Consider the following 17132-nt stretch of genomic DNA (forward strand, 5'->3'; position numbering starts at 1 on the left):
ATTCATTTTGTAGTTCCATTATAAACTATAATTCACAGCATTGATTTTTTCAGACTTTTCTTCTTGGAAAGAAAGTGCTGGTTAGCTCTGGAACAATACCACTTTGGGTTACAATGTCACCAGAAATCACAAACTAAACAGTGCTGGGACTGGTCAGTATTTGAATAGGAGACCTCTCAGAAAAACCCAGATGCTGCAAGTAGCAGCACTGGTGATTCTGTAGATGTCACTTTCCCCTTTGAGTAAGTACTTAACGAATGCCCAAATATGGTATGGGGTGTGTGTGAAGGGAGGGGTCACAGACTGCTGGAGGTGACAATTTCAGATGAGATACAAAACTGAGATGCTGACCACTTGCAGTCATGAAAGAGCCCATTGTACTTTTCATAAGGTTATAACTTTCGAACCAAATTCCAGTTTGATGGGCTGCAAGGGACCACCTACCTAAACTTTCAAGTGGAGAAGATATTCTTCACTTCCTGTCCCAATCTGCTGTGTAGCATAGTGTGTAACATTATTAAATATCTGCCTCATTCCTCCCAGAGGCAGCTACATTTCAGTGGTGCTTAAAATGCACAGCAGCACTCAGAGGGCAGGCTGTATCACAGATCCACTGGATACAGCTCCCAGCCCAGGCCAGGGAAAGTACCCCCACTCATAATATATGGAGATATTTCCCTATCTCATAGAACTGGAAGGGACCTTGAAAGGTCATTGAGTCCAGCCCCTTGCCTTCGCTAGCAGGACCAAGTACCATCTCTGACAGATTTCTGCCCCAGATCCCTAAATGACCCCCTTAAGGATTGAACTCACAACCCTGGGTTTAGCAGGCCAATGCTCAAACCACTGAGCTATCCCTCCCCCATATAAAGGTGTTGAGGCAAACTGAGATAGACAGAGGATCTCTTGACATACCGGGGAAGAAGGAGGGAGTGCTCTCCCTTTACTTTTATCAGTACCAGGCATAGAAGAGAGGGGAGTCTCCCCCCTACTTTTAGCAGAAGAGGGGGAGCTGCACTCCAGCAGCACCCCCCCATTTTCTTATTCACTGCATTTGTACCCCCCTGGATGGTGACAAGATGACTTTTTAATGTTGACCACCATACAGCTCTTTTTATTAACTGAATAAAACTGAAGGGAAGATGTATGTATAGCAGAAGTACGATAGGCTGGTATACTGTTTATAAATATATCTCCCCAAAATGAAAAAAACTATGTCCTAATTATCTCTTATCTTCCACTCCCCCACATACACTTCTCAAGACCCCATTCAGAGATTTTTTTAAAAGTATATTGGAACCAAAATTGTTTTGGATTTGAGAAACAGTTCTATACTCCTTGAGTCATTTTGCCAACTACTGATTAAAGCTTTCAAATATGTACAGATTTATACCCCCAGGTTTTGCTGTTGCTTAGCCAAGCTATACAGATATTTAGGTCTTTCAGCTCAGTTACCTAGTATAGGATGTGGCATAAGAACCTGACCAGAATAGAATAGATTTTTAAGCTTTCCTCTACTTTAAAAGAAAACTCACTTTAATTGCCCTAGGGACTCTGCCATTTCTCATTAAACACCACAACTTCTATACTTCTTATGATGTGTTTAAAGAATTGATGTGCAAAAGTTTAGTTGCACAAACTACAAGCTGTACAACTTATAATTACTGAGATCTGAAGGAGACAAGCATCTGTGGACAGCTTCTCTGAAACTTCACGGTAAACACTGCTTGATCTAATTAGGAATCAGTCAACATCTCTATGGCAATTACTGCAGAAAGTAATTATGACATGACCAGTCTTCCTTTAGATGGAGCAGCAACAGAAAATGACAGGAAACAGAACTCGGCCAGGAGCTAATAAAACAGCCTTTGACACAGGCAAGGGAAGCGTATGATTACAGGAGAAAAAGGTACAATTGTGGAAGAAGATTGGAAGAAAAGGAAGTAGCAGCAAACTGCAAGCTATTATGATTTAAAGAATCAGTTTAGACAACCTGTAATAAATGAGTCCTAGAGCCATCATAATAAAGCACAAGTTATGCTTGTAAACAATGTCTATTATAGGGGTCGGCAACCTGTCGGAAGTGCTGTGCCAAGACTTCATTTATTCACTCTCATTTAAGGTTTCGCGTGTCAGCAATACATTTTAGCGTTTCTAGGAGGTCTCTTTCCTATAAGTCTATAACATATAACTAAATTATTGTTGTATGTAAAGTAAATAAGGTTTTTAAAATGTTTAAGAAACTTCATTTAAAATTAAATTAAAATGCAGAGCCCCCCAGACCCGTGAGCAGGACCCGGGCAGTGTGAGTGCCACTGAAATTCAGCTCGTGTGCCACCTTCAGCACGCATGCCATAGGTTGCCTACCTCTGGTCTATTATTATCTACTATAGGCAAAGACCCTAGCTGCCATGCTATGCTTTGGGGCTGACGTACTGCCACATATCTGGAATCAAGTGATACTACATGATAATTCCTTAGCTATCCTACATTTATTAATGTTATTAATTAATTTTTTCAACATAATTTAAAGCACTGACAATATTTTCAAGCTCCCAAAGGAGTGTGGTCTTGTGGATAGAGTAGAGAGAACAGGGAATCACTACTCACTGATTCTATTTGCAGACTGACCGAAGACTTGTGTGACTTTAGTAAAATCATGTAACCTTTTTGCCTCAGTTTACTAAGCCGTATAATTATTAATGCTCAATTCTATATTGACCTAAATATAGAAAATACTTTATAAAACAATGAATAAGATCGGTACAGTATTTGTTTGTGTAACAAGGATGGTATGAGTCTTTAGTTAATTTTTGTAAAATGCTTTAAGATCCTTAAATAGATGGTATTACAGGTGTATAAAGTATTTTTAATTACATTGATTTTGCAAAGAGGTGTGAATATGTGATTATAATTATTTTTCCCACACAGATTTATATGTAGCAAGATTTGGGCAGAACAAAATTAAATCTCTCTTTTTCTGCAGTGTAAATTAATTATTTGAATTGTATACCAACATTAGGAATATTGTAACTCATTTTTAAAATACAGTAAATTACATAGAAAAATTAAGTAGCCTAAAAGTTAATTCTGTAACCTACCATTATCAATAAAGCGTCCTACAAAAAGTGGAAACTAGGTCAAATTAAAAAAGATGAATATAAACAAACGACACAAGTATGTAGGGACAAAATTAGAAAGGCCAAGTCACAAAACAAGATCAAACTAGCTAGGGACATAAAGGGTAACAAGAAAACATTCTACAAATACATCAGAAGCAAGAGGAAGACCAAGGACAGGACAGGTCCATTACTCAATGAGGGGTGAAAAAATAACAAAACATGTTGAAATGGCAAAGGTGCTTAATGACTTATTTGTTTTGGTTTTCACCAAGAAGGTTGGTGGTGATTGGGCGTCTAACATAGTGAATACCAGTGAAAATGAGGTAGGATCAGAAGTTGTTAAAACAGGAAAAGAATACGTTAAAAATTACTTAGACAAATTAGATGTTTTCAAGTCACCAGGGCCTGATGAAATGCATCCTAGAACACTCAAGAAACTGACTGAGGAGATATCTGAGCCATTACCGATTATCTTTGAAAAGTCATGGAAGATGGGAGAGATTCCAGAAAAGTGGAAAAGGGCAATATAGTGCCCATCTATAAAAAGGGAAATAAGGACAACCTGGGGAATTACAGATCAGTCAGCTTAACTTCTATACCCAGAGCAAATAATTAAGCAATCCAGTTGCAAATATCTAGAAGATAATAAGATGATAAGTAACAGTCAACATGGATTTGTCAAGAACAAATCATGTCAAACCAAACTGATAGCTTTCTTTGACAGGGTAATAAGCCTTGTGGATGTGGGGGGGGAAGAAACAAGATGTGGTATATCTCGACTTTAGTAAAGCTTTTGATACTGTCTCGCATGAGGGCTATGCGGTCCCAGGCATTCATCCAGAGGCTGATGGACTGGGCCACCCGCTGGCTGAGGCCCGAGATGCAAACACTGGGGAAAATAATGGACAGCCGAGTCCTAGAACAATTGCTACAGGGCCTCCCCAAGAATATCTGAGTCTGGGTCAGCCAAGTACAGTTGATGCAGCAGCCAAGCTGACCAAGGAATACACGGAGGCAGACGTCCCCCAAAGGGAGGGCCAACCCTATAAAGACAGAGTGGGGGAAGAAACCGAGGGAACCCCTCCCTGGGAATAGCCCAGAGAGGAAGAAAGAGGAACCCCGAGAAGCTCCCAGTAGAGCTGGCATGACTGTTTGCTGGCAGTGCAGGCAGCCAGGACAAAAAAGGGAGACTGCATATGGGAGTGTGACAGGGTGCTGGCTAAGGAACTCTGAGCCAGACCTCTGTCATGCCAGCTCCATTCAAGAAAGGGGAATTGGACCTGGCTGAGTAAGCCCAGGCCTGAGTGGCAAACTGGGAACAGCTGCTGGCCTCATTAGCTGGGACTACATAAAGGCTGGCAGGAAGGAAGCCAGGGAGAGAGAGGAAAGGGAGAAGCCAGAGAGTTAGAGGGAGCTCTTCTCTGCTGACTGCAGGAGTTAGCAGTTCCTCAGACCGTGTTACAGAAACTGTTTGTAGCTAGAAGGTGTTGGGAAATTATACTGTAAATAAAGAGCATGGGTAATTGCACCAACACAGCAGTCTAGCTGGTTTGTGGGTACAGCAGGGGCAGAACCGAGGGGGGACCAGCTGCACCCCGTTACAGGGAGCCAAATTAAGATTGCCTGGGCAACCTTATTTATGGCATTCCCTAACTTTTGAGTGCTTGTCTTTTCCACCTTAATGATCTTAACAGTTTTATTGTTTGTGATTTACTGTACATAGTACTGTTAATATACAGTAAATACTGTGTTTGTCATAATTCAAAATAAAACAGACTCAGAGAACTTACAAAAACACTAGACAGTTGAGGTGTGGGAGAGTGTAGACACATCTTCACATCACTTCAATTAATTGAACAATAACTCTGTGAGGTAAGTATTTATCCCCATTTCATATATGGGAACACCGAGGAAGAGAGGCTTTAAGTGGCTTTGCCAAAGGCCCTAGAAGCATTTAGAAACAGAGCAAGTACTAGAACTCAGGAGTTCTTGATTCTCAGATTTATGACCAGGGCACTAATGCAAGCCTCTCTATTTGACCTATTTTGTCCTGGTGAATAATTATGTGGTTTAATAACCAAAACTCAGTAGGAATCTACATATTCAACTATGAGGTTTCTAATGTATACCATCACAGTGGTATCTAGCCATTACTTATATGAGTATATTAGTTTCACATATGAGATATACTGATAGATATATTTTTCAGGCAAATACTGGTTCCAGTTCCAGGATTTCAACCTGACAGCACATTTTTAATTTTTGCCCATAGAGGTGTGAGTAAATAATGTGATTTAAGCGATCTCTAACAGTGAGTTTGTGGGGTCCATCAAACCCCATGGTGGCAGACAAAGAATGATAAAAATGTATGACACTTAAATATTTGATGATAGACATGTGCATGTCCAAACACTTTACAGCTACCATATCTAATATCTTAAGGAGGTGAATCAAAAGAAGGGGAGAGAGAGAGAGTCCTCTGATCGTTTCTACTCTGCATTGAGACAGATTTATAACATAACTGACAAACAACAGCTGAATTAGAGTGTGACCAGATTACAGTATCTTCTGGCCTTTTTTTAGATCTCTTCCAAGCTTTTCCATATTCCACCACTGATAATGATCTACCAGATGGTTTCAGTTATTAGCAACTGTATATTAAAGCTGAAAGTTTCATTTTTGGAGAGATTAAGATACTTTGGAGATTGTCAAATCTCATTTCTTTGCAGATGTGATTTTAAATCTCTTTTATCCTGAAAATTATATCCTTACTTAATGTATAATATAGACACAGTATCAGGGCAGAAGTATAATAGAAATGCAATCTAGGCAAAGAACTAACTTCCCACTATGAATCTGCAGTCATTTGTTTTGGAATCATTACCTATGTCCTGGAACATACTTCATACTATTCCTTCATTTTGATGGGTCTATCTAGAAAAATGGAAACAACTTCCAATGCAACCACAATTGTACACATTTCTCAGTGATGGAATGTTTCAGGCATTCTAATCTATGAATAATGTATTGTTTGTATCCTGACAAGTGATGCACCTTGTTTGTTAAAATGTAAACTACTATCAGGTGAGACCTCTAGCAGCATGAACATCAATTTCAATTTGAAGCTCATTTAAACTCTTAATGGTTTAGATTCCATGTGCACTCACCCCTTGGCCTGTCTGCTGAGATGGCTAACACAGTAAACAACAGTTGTGACATGGATACCTGTCCACTAAGATCTGAACAGAAATCACCAGCCGGTAGTCAGATGATGATTATTTTCAGTCACACATGTTTGAGCTGGATACTAACAGATGATGTAAAGGTGAAAGGCTTCACATGCCTTTCAACTGAGGTGGAGATGGACATAGCAGACGGAAGTGTTGAGAGTCTCTGGGTTAGGATAAAAGGGGTAAAAAACAAGGGTGATGTCGTGCTAGGAGTCTACTACAGGTGTGTTGTAAACAAGATACGAGAAGTCATTCTTCCGCTCTACTTGGCGCTGGTTAAGCCTCAACTGGAGTACTGTGTCCAGTTCTGAGCACCACATTTCAAGAAAGATGTGGAGAAATTGGAGAGGGTCCAGAGAAGAGCAACAAGAATGATTTAAGGTCTTGAGAACATGACCTATGAAGGAAGGCTGAAAGAATTGGGTTTATTTAGTCTGGAAAAGAGAAGACTGAGAGGGGACATGATAGCAGTTTTCAGGTATCTAAAAGGGTGTCATCAGGAGGAGGGAAAAAACACCGAGGAAGAGACGCTTTAAGTGACTTTGCCAAAGGTTCTTCGAGATGTGTGTCCCTGTGAGTGCTCCACTCTAGATGACGGTGTGTCCCGGCGCTGTTGATCGGACATTTTCGGCAGCAGTGCCTGGTTGGGGCACACGCACTCAGATGGTATCTCCCGTCTAGTTGGAATCTTCCTGAATGTGTGTGCCCCACACCCTCCACAGTTCCTTCTCTACTGTGGAGAATCATATCAGTACTCCAAAGTAGAGGGGAGGAGGGTGGGGAGTGGAGCATCCACATGGACACACATCTCCAAGAACCTCAGTTACTGCAAGATAAATAACTTTCTCTTCTTCTTCGAGTGCGGTCCCTGTGGGTGCTCCACTCTAGGTGAATGTATAGCAGTACCCATTATGGTTGGTGGGACTTTGGAGATGCGGCAGTGAGTACTGTAGATAGTACTGTAGATAGTACTGTATGGCCTACTATTGTGTCTGCCATGGTGTCTTGCGTGAGAGCATAGTGTTTTCCAAATGTGTGTTCAGATGATCGTGTAGCCGCTTTGCAGATATTAGGAATCGGAATGTTGTGTAGGAAGGCAATGGATGCTGACATGGCTCTAGTGGAATGAGTTCTAATGTCGTCGGGTGGTTGAAGACTTCTCGCACGGTAACAGGATCTCATGCAGTCAGAGATCCACTTGGACAAGCGTTGTTTAGAGATAGCAGTACCTTTCGATCTCTCGACAATGGAAACAAAGAGTCGTGGAGACTTGCAAAATGGTTTAGTCCTGTCTAAATAAAAGGCAATTGTTCGCCTGACGTTGAGAGTATGCAGGGTTGCCTCTTGCGGAGTTTTGTGAGGTTTGGGATAGAAAGCAGGTAAATACATAGGTTGGTTGAGGTGGAAGGTCAATACCACCTTAGGAAGAAATTTAGGATGTGGTCTCAAAGTGACTTTATCTTTGGAGAAGATTGTATAGGGAGAGTGAGCCATCAAGGCATCATTTCACCAACTCTCCTTGCCAATGTTATGGCAACTAAGAAAGCCACCTTCATGAACATATGGAGATGAGAGGAGGTAGCCAAGGGCTCAAAAGGAGGTTTCATGAGAGCATGAAGAACAAGATTAAGATTCCATGTAGTCACCATTGGGTGAATTTCAGGGTAGAGATTTTGCAGGCCAGTGAGAAAGCGTTTAATGATGGGGTGGGTAAAGAGTGAATAACCTTCTAACAGGTCGTGGAAGGTGGTAAGCACCGCCAGGTGCACTTTGATGGAGCTGAGCGAAAGTCCGTCCTGTTTTAGTTTCAGGAGGTAGTCTAGAATGTTAGGGAGGGTCACGTTATTGCGTACTAAATGCTTATGTGAGCACCATAGAGCAAAACCCTTCTACTTCTGCAGATAGGTTTTACAAGTGGAGTCTTTCCTACTGTGCAGGAGGACATATTGGACTTGCTTGGAACAGGTTAGTTCATGGGCCTGAAACCATGAAGGAATCAGGCTGTGAGGTGGAGCTTTTGGAGCTGGGGGTGAAGAACTCATCCGTTGTCCTGGTAAAGGAGGTCTGGCCTGTTGGGGAGAGCCCATGGGTGACGGGAGGACATGCGGAGAAGTAAGGATACCACGTCTGTCTTGGCCAAGCTGGGGCAAATCAGGATGACCTGGGCCTTGTCTTCTGCGATCTTCCAAAGAACACTGTGTAACAGAGGGATTGGTGGGAAGGCGTACAGGAGGTAGTAGTTCCATGGGATGAGGAATGCATCTCCTAGGGATGCAGTCCTGAGTCCCGCCCTGGAACAAAACAGGGGGCATTTTCAGTTTTGGGTTGTGGCAAAGAGATCTACTGATGGGGTGCCCGAATGGGAGAAAAGCTCTTGGAGTACTGTGGGGTGCAGTTCCCATTGATGTTCTGTCAAGAAGTGCCTGCTGAGTGCGTTGGCAGTAGTGTTGTGGCAGCCTGGTAGGTAGGAAGTGATTATTTGTATTTGATGTCATATGCACCAATTCCATAGTCGAATGGCTTCCATGCAAAGGGAATGTGATCGGGCTCCCCCTTGTCTGTTTATGTAGTACATACATGCTTTGTTGTCTGTTAAGACCCACAGATATTTGTTCTTTATGAGGGGAAGAAAGTGAAGGCATGCTCTCCTCACTGCTCTGAGCTCTAAGAGATTTATGTGCAGATGCGTCTCTGATGCGGACCACCGGCCTTATGCCCTGTGTTCCCCTAGATGCGCTCCCCAACCGATCAGGGAAGCGTCCATGGTGAGCATGAGAGCTGGGGATCGTTGCTGGAAGGAAACCCCTGTGCAGAGGTTTTCTGGATTTGTCCACCATTGTAGGGAAGCTATAACATTGGGAGAAGGAGTTAGCAGCAACCCTAAAAGATGTCTGTTGGGTTTGAAACTGGAGTTGAGCCAGCCCTGGAGACATCTCATATGTAGCCTGGCGTGTTGAACACGAAGGTGGTGGCTGCCATGTGACCAAGGAGCTGTAGGCAGATTCTTGCTTGCATCCTGGGATGAATAGAGAGCATGCGTATGAGCTGTGTGATAGCGAGGAATCTGTTGTATGGGAGCGAGGCCCTGCTCCGGGTTGAGTCGAGTTGAGCTCCGATGAACTTGATCTGTTGCGTAGGTGTCAGGGTGGATTTTTGGATGTTTATTTGGAGACCTAGGCTGTGAAAGAGGGAGATGGCGAAATGTGTGGCTTGAAGTGTCTCGCCATAGGAGTCGCCCTTGATGAGGCAATCGGCCAGGTAAGGGAACAGTGTGACCCCGTGTTTGCGGAGGTGAGCCACGACCACGGCTAGGGTCTTGGAAAAAACTCTTGGAGCTGTGGAGAGTACGAAAGGAAGAACTCTGTATTGAAAATGATCCTGACTGATTGTGAATCGTAGGAAGCGTGTGTGAGCTGGATGAATTGATATATGGAAGTAAGCATCTTGTAGATCAAGGGCTATGAACCAGTCCCTTTGATCCAGTGCAGGTATTATTGTGCCCAGTGTGACCATCTTGAATCTTTGTGTCCTCACGAATTTGTTCAGTCGGTGTAGGTCTAGTATAGGCTTCCATCCCCCGGTCTTTTTCTGCGTTAGAAAGTAATGGTAATAGAAACCTGTCCCTTGGTGTTGCGTCGGCACAGGTTCCACTGCACCTAGTTGCAGAAGATGTGCCACTTCTGTGTGAAGTAATTGCTCGTGAGAAGGGTCCCTGAAGAGGGATGGGGAAGGGTAGGATATAAAAGGGATGGAGTAACCGGTCTGAACTATTTCGAGGACCCAGCGGTCCTGTTTAATCCGCTGCCAGGCATGTTGGAAATACTGGAGACGGTGGCCAAATGGGCAAGTAAGCGGTGGAATCGAGGGGTGGTCGTGCAGGCCCTCGACCAATGTTTCAAAACTGTTGTTTATTGCCCGATGGACAGAAGGTGGTGGCTTGATTTTGATTTTGTCTGCACTTGGGGGGTGTAGTACGATTCCTAGTTGTGTCGTATGGTCTAGGCTGAGCACGATAGTACTGATGTGTGCGTGGTCTTTGGTAGGGTTGGTATCGTCGTCTCCTGGGAAAAGATGGGTGAATGCCCAGGGTGCGCAGTGTCGCTCTAGAATCTTTCATGGTATGGAGGAGTTCATCGGTTTTTTTGGAGAAGAGTTTGTCCTTATCAAAGGGGAGATCCTCCACTTTGGTCTGGAGTTCTTTAGGAATGCCAGACACGGAGAGCCATGAGCATCTGCGTATAACCACAGCAGTTGCAGTGGTATGGGCTGCTGTGTCCGCCATGTCTAGAGATGCCTGTAGGGTCGTTCTGGAAATCAGCTGTCCTCCAGTCAGCATTGATTTAAAGTCTCGAACGTAGGAGGCAAATTCGAAAAGCTTATTGTAATTATCAAAATCATAACTGGCGAGGAAAGCAGAATAGTTTGCAATCCTGAACTGTAGTGTAGAGGATGTATAAACCTTGAGGCCCAGGAAATAAAGGCGTCTAAGGTCCTTGTCTTGCGGGGTAGGTCGATATTGTGACTGTTTGGTCCTCTGTGCAACTGCATCCATGACAAGAGAGTTCCGGTGGTGGATGAGAAAATGGGAAGTCTGCGTCCTTTGCAGGAACATAGTATTTACGTTCAGCCTTCTTGCAAGTTGGTACTAGAGATGCTGGGGTTTGCCAGAGAGCGTCAGCTGGCTCCATAAGTGCTTCATTTATAGGGAGTGCAATTTTCGAGGGCGCAGACGGTTGAAGGATTTTGAGGAGTTTGTGTTTCGTCTCTTGAACCTCTTCTAAGGGGATATCCTGACTAAGTGCCACCCTCCTGAAAAATTCTTGAAATTGTTTGCAGTCGTCTACAGCCTGTGGAGGTGAAGGGAGGAGGGCTTCATCCGAGGCTAGTGGAGAGTTAGGGTTAGGTGAGTCAGGATATGATGCGTAGCTCCCAGTCTCAGGAGAGGCGTCGGGTATCTTAGAAGTGGATGGAGCAGGAGATTGAGGTACAGAAGGAGGATGATTGGTAGGAGGATGTTGCCATGGGTACCACTGAGGCCAAGGCATAGGGTAGGAGAACCCAGGTGCTGCCCACGGGGGGGCAAAGTAGGGAAACTGAGGTGGTTGACCTTGAGCCATGACCTGAGGTGATAGAAGCGCCTGTGGAGGAGAAGGAGGAAGGCAGAACTCCGCCTGCTGCTGTAACTCAAGGTCACCATCAGTGAAAGCCAGTTCAGGTGGAGAGAGTGGCGGTTCAAGAAATGAGTCCTCTGTATCTACGAGCGGAGAGTGAGGCTCAGGTGGCACTGATAGGTCACTTTGAGTGAGAAATTGTTGCTTCTGCTCCCTGGGCTGAGCTGAGCCTGCTCTCTGCTCTAGCTCGTTAGTGGGAGAAAGTGAGAATGAGAGTGTTGCTGCAGCCTGGTGCCCTGCAGGGGGTCTGCTGCTGGTGCGCGGGTAGAAGACTGGCTGGGTGCCAATGTTCTTCTCGGTGCCAAGGCTGAGCACACTGTCGGCACCGCAGCTGTTCGCTGCTGAGGCAGAGTGCGCTGTCGGGACCGAGGCTGCTTTTGGCGTCGAAACTGATCGCGCTGTGGGCACCGCGGCCGTTTTCATTGTTGCTGCTTTCAATGTGCTGTTTTCAATGTGCTGTCGGCACCGCGGCCGTTGTCGGTGCGGAGGAGGAATGCGATGCCAGTGCTGTGGCCATTTGTGGTGCCAAGGAAGGGCGAGGTGTCCGCGCCGCAGCCGTTTGCGGCGCTGAGGGGACCGAATCCACAAGTACCTTCCCTGTGCGGGAGGTCGGGTCCCTGCATCTGTGCTCTGTCAGAGCTGTTGCTGAGGCATTAGGGCAGGCTGAGGTTCCTGCTTTGGTGCTGTCAGCATCGAGGGTAGGGATCTCGCGGGAGACCCTCTACCCTTGTTAGAGTCTCTTCTGTGAGACTGTTGTGCTTCTTGCCTCTGCTCCAGGGAGGGTGAAGCAACGCTCCCCACCGGTTCCAATCTGGCTGGGGAGCGTGTGGGAGCGGGTTTAACTTTTCCCGTCTCCGACAGTGGCTGCAGAGATTTTTCCATCATGATGACTTTGAGCTGCAGATCCCTGTCACGACAAGCTCTTGATTTGAGACTCGCACAATGGAGGCACCTCGGGGGGATGTGGGTGTCCCCGAAGCACTTCACACAGTGCGAGTGCCCATCTGACCCTGGCATGGAGTCCTGACAGGAGATGCATCTTTTAAATCCTGAAGCTCCTGGCACTGTGAATTAGAGATGGGCGAGTAGAGTGTCTCAACAGGAGACGAGCCTGAGAGGCTCTTTTTTTTTTTTTTTTAAACTAAGTAACTAACTATATTAAAGGAAGGGAAACAACTGGGAAGTAATTAATAATTATTTCTATTTCCTATAGAGACTAGGGAGGAAAAAGGCAGCACTGCCCTGAGTCCCGTCTTCAGCCAAGGATGGTTGAGAAGGAACTGAGGAGGGTATGGCGCGCATGCACTCAGGAAGATTCCAACTTGATGGGAGATACCATCTGAGCGCGGGTGCCCCAACCAGGCACTGCTACCGAAAATCTCCGATCAACAGTGCCGGGACGCATCATCACCTAGAGTGGAACACCCACAGGGACAGCACTCGAAGAAGAAGTGGTGACAGTGGAGAATTTAATGCCTGGTAAGGGATAGGATCTAGCAGGCAGGGCCTGGGGTTAGAGGTAGAAAGCAAGCGATATACCTCAGAGTTAGTGACAGAGGTAAGGAGACAATGTTGGATGAGGAGTGGAGGACAGACAGGAGATCATGTCAATCTTTTTTTAAGGTCGGCAAGATATTACCCAGAGAATGAGCAAAGGGTAAGAGTTGGGTGGTTTTAGGAGGGAGACAAAGGTTATAAATGAGCAGCTGGGATCATGGGAGTGGGTACTGATGAGGGGGGAGAGAAGTAATGCTGTTTGGCAAAGGATGTTGTAGCTATGTGGCAAATTGACTAAGTCTTCATCACACTAAGCAGAATTATATAATGTAAACATCAAGTTGACCTTGAAATTGATCCTGAGGTTCCAACCAACATGGAACATGGCACTCAAGAATTGCTTCCTTGGCACAGGGGCAAAGTATAGATAATGTGCATGCTCTGTGATCTACATTGGTTGCTGAGAAACCAACCAAAAATTCATTTCAAGATTTTGCTGACAGTCTATAAAAGCATTAATAATAATTCAGCTCTAAGCATATTAGTGATGACCTCTTCTACTGTCCTGCTCCTGGCCAATTGTTTGGCCAAGTTCTCCAACATCCTAAAATACCATCTGGATGGAGTCATTCAGAGGCAGGAGTTTCTTGATCCAGAGACCTCATCTATCAAACTCTCTCCCTGAGGCTTTCTTCTCATGTTGGTACAAGTTCTCTTTGTGACCATTTGGCTTATCCTTCATAACCAGTGTGATGGGGCAAGGCCAGATGGCTACAGTAAAGTACTGAGAAACAGGTATGTTAGCCCCAGGCTAAACAAATCCCTAGGACCATGGTAACCAAATGGCAGTTGCTCCAGGTTAATCAAGGCACCTGGAGCCAATTAAGACCTTTCTAGAAGGCAGTGGAGATAGCTACTTTAATTAGAACACCTGCAGCCAATCAGGGCAGGCTAATCAGGGCACCTGGGTTTAAAAAGGAGCTCACCCCAGTCAGGCAGGGAGGAGCCAGAGGAGAAGGAGTGCGAGTGAGGAGCTGGGAGCAAGAAGGCAAGGAGCTGAGAGTGAGAGAGTGTACTGCTGGAGGATTTAGGAGACAAGCATTATCAGACATCAGGAGGAAGATCCTGTGGTGAGGATAAAGAAGGTGTTTGGAGGAGGCCATGGGGAAGTAGCCCAGGGAATTGTAGCTGTCATGCAGCTGTTACAGGAGGCACTATAGACAGCTGCAATCCACAGGGCCCTGGGCTGGAACCCGGAGTAGAGGGCGGGCCCGGGTTCCCCCCAAACCTCCCAACTCCTGATCAGACACAGGAGGAGCTGACCCAGACTGTGGGTTCCACAAGAGGGGAAGATCACTAAGGTGAACAAATCCGCCAATAAGCGCAGGACCCACCAAGGTAGAGGAGGAACTTTGTCACACCAGATAAGCTTTTCAAGAAAACATTTTCTCCGGCCGTTTGTTTGAAAGTTTGATGTCTCTAGGCACTGTGCCTAGCTTGCTTTAATTTTTGTTTAATCATATACAACCTAGCAGCTACTGGAGTCAGGGCATTTAACAAATACAAAATATTTAATATAGACTGGTAATAGAAAGGCATGAATAAGTCATGCATTTTGTATTCCTTTCCTGCTGAAGTCAAGCAATGAGTTGTTCAAAATTCCACCAAATATTACTGTAATAAAAGGGCCTATGATTCTCTGGTAATGGTGATTCTCTGAATTGCTTTCCTTCTGTCATACTTAGCTGAGATTCAGAAAGCTAAGCATACAATTTCTACAGTTTTATTCCCTTTCCTAACTGATGTTCCCTGCTCCATATTGCAAGGGCACAACAACACTTCATCTCTACCAATTGTACTGATAGCCTAAGGCCTAATTCTCTTTTGGAAGTCATCCAATTCTTTAAGAAAACAGATTGCTGTGTACCACTAATTGCAGCTAAAAAGAATAGATGGCTTGAGTGTCTGTTATTTATCCACCAGGCATTCTTAAGTATAAATTTAGTATACCTACAGTTTCAACAAAGCTTCAGCAAAGCATAAACTTGCATATATTATATGTTCTCTGTAATTTGGGGGTCAAGGTTGTGGTTTCTTTTATTGCCAATAATTAACCAATTCAAGGTGGATGTTTTCCTTTAACAGCTTACAAAGATTTAGACTGCTCTAAATGAATGCATTCCATTTCTACCGACTCCTCCATATGTCCTCAACACACAATTAGAAATCTAGTGTATCAGTCCCCACTTCTCCATGCTGGTTTGTTAATGCGAGGGAAGAGAAAAGATAAAACCCAGTATTTCTGAACAGTATGGTGCAAACAGGCAATGCAGTTCTGAAATAAGCCTGGCACCAAGCCAATCTGTATTGATGTGTGAAGCCATAAAACTGCCATTAACTTCCTGTATGGACAGATTACTACAGTATCATCCACCATGCTTTTTCTTCTGAAATATTTGGTACTGTTATGGTTCTAGACTAGATGGACCACTGCTCTTTGCTGATATTGCAATTCCTACATTTCAGGTCTGGCTCTGATGCTGTGTTTATGCCCATAACCCAAATGAAACCCAGCTGAGGATATTGACCAGCAGCAGAGGAGATGGAAAATCATGCTACGACATGGTACTTCTCATGACATATTAATGGAGATAAGAAAGCTGAGTTAAAGTATCAAGTTCTCCTAGAAATCAAAGCACAGAAATCTGCTCAGTGGAACACGCATTCTACACCTTAAATACTGACACAGTGTTCACTGACTTCAGTGGGAAGGATTCACCTACAATGTTGTGAAGCTATTTACGTGTGGGGCTGAAAGTCCTTGTTATTGACAGTATGAGGTGATATTTTACAGGTTGAGAAGTGCTTTTCCACACTCCAAAACAAAACGAAAGTATACAACTATAGACTTGATTGATTGACGGAAAGAGGATCATTTCAGCTTGCTTTGAAGGGTTTAGCAATCCATCTTACATTGTCATTAACCCAAGGAGCAGAGATGCTGGAGTACCAGTTGCAAAATTATACCTGTGAAATAAAAAGTTGCGCCATTGTATTCTATATTATTTTACATCAACAAACATGTTGGGTCAGATTCTGTCTATCTTAGAATTTTACACTGCTGCCAATCATGACAGGATCTGAGTACCTTCCACATAAAATCAATAGCAACAAGAAAGTCCCTAGCGGACAGCATTGAGCTTCTGACACTGCTCCCTGTTTGAGGCAAAAATTCTGCTTGGGAAAATATTTTTGGTTTAGATTTATTTATTCCTTTTCTTTTTTTGGTGTGTAGAAAGGCTGTCAGTGTTAATGTCATTCTTATGGTAAAAAGACTTTTTTGGAGAGGAAGGTTTGGCAGTGTTTCCTAATGATCATTAGACTATGGCTTCACTAGATATCCTTTGTTCGTTTGTTCCATAGCCAGATCCCCTCGACCGTGAACACTTTATCCCCAGCTCTCATGTGTCCTGTTCAGACTTTTGCAACTGCATTGTCCTAGAAGAGTGCGTCTCCTCTCATTTACAGTGGGGGTAAATCAAGAATAGCCCTTTCAGGTCAGTGGAATTACACTACTGTACACCAGAATCAGACGGGCTTTTTGTGTGTAGCTGAAACATGAGTGGATTAGAGAACAACAGTACTAGCCTTGGCCCCACAACCAATCCTACATGCACTAAAACAAAAACTAGGTGAAGATAAGATGTGGTGATCTCCATGTCTCCCTGTTTCCATCCTCCCAACCAAATCCCTTCCTCCCACAAAAGGCGATTCTTTTTTCTGCTCAAATGAATGCAATAGATGTTTTTAATTTCCAGGCAGAATGGTCAGGTCTGGTCTGTTGGCAGATGACCACAGTAGTCCCAGTACCTTGTTGATGCACTCTTGGAAGCAGGAACCTAGCTGGCCATAGACTTACCACAGGCTTTATCTAAAACCCATTGAAGACATTGGAAATACTCCCATTGCCTTCAATGGGCTTTGGATCAGGCATCAGACCTAACGCTGTCCCTCTCAGAGGAAAGTAAAAAAACAGGCCTGTACAGAGGTGACTCCTTCCATAGAGTTCTCACATTGTGTCACTCTTGACCTGAAGCATTCATTTTTCTTCC

The 17132-nt window shown here is 44.3% G+C and overlaps 1 protein-coding gene across 1 annotated transcript in view; it reads right to left on the reverse strand.

Moving 5' to 3' along the window:
• Nucleotides 1–17132, reverse strand: part of TRAPPC9 (trafficking protein particle complex subunit 9) — a 908789-nt gene that overhangs the window by 44263 nt on the left and 847394 nt on the right. The gene's annotated exons all lie outside the window — the stretch shown is intronic.

This window comes from Chelonoidis abingdonii, chromosome 2 (genome assembly GCF_003597395.2).
Source record: "Chelonoidis abingdonii isolate Lonesome George chromosome 2, CheloAbing_2.0, whole genome shotgun sequence".
NCBI lineage: Eukaryota > Metazoa > Chordata > Testudines > Testudinidae > Chelonoidis > Chelonoidis abingdonii.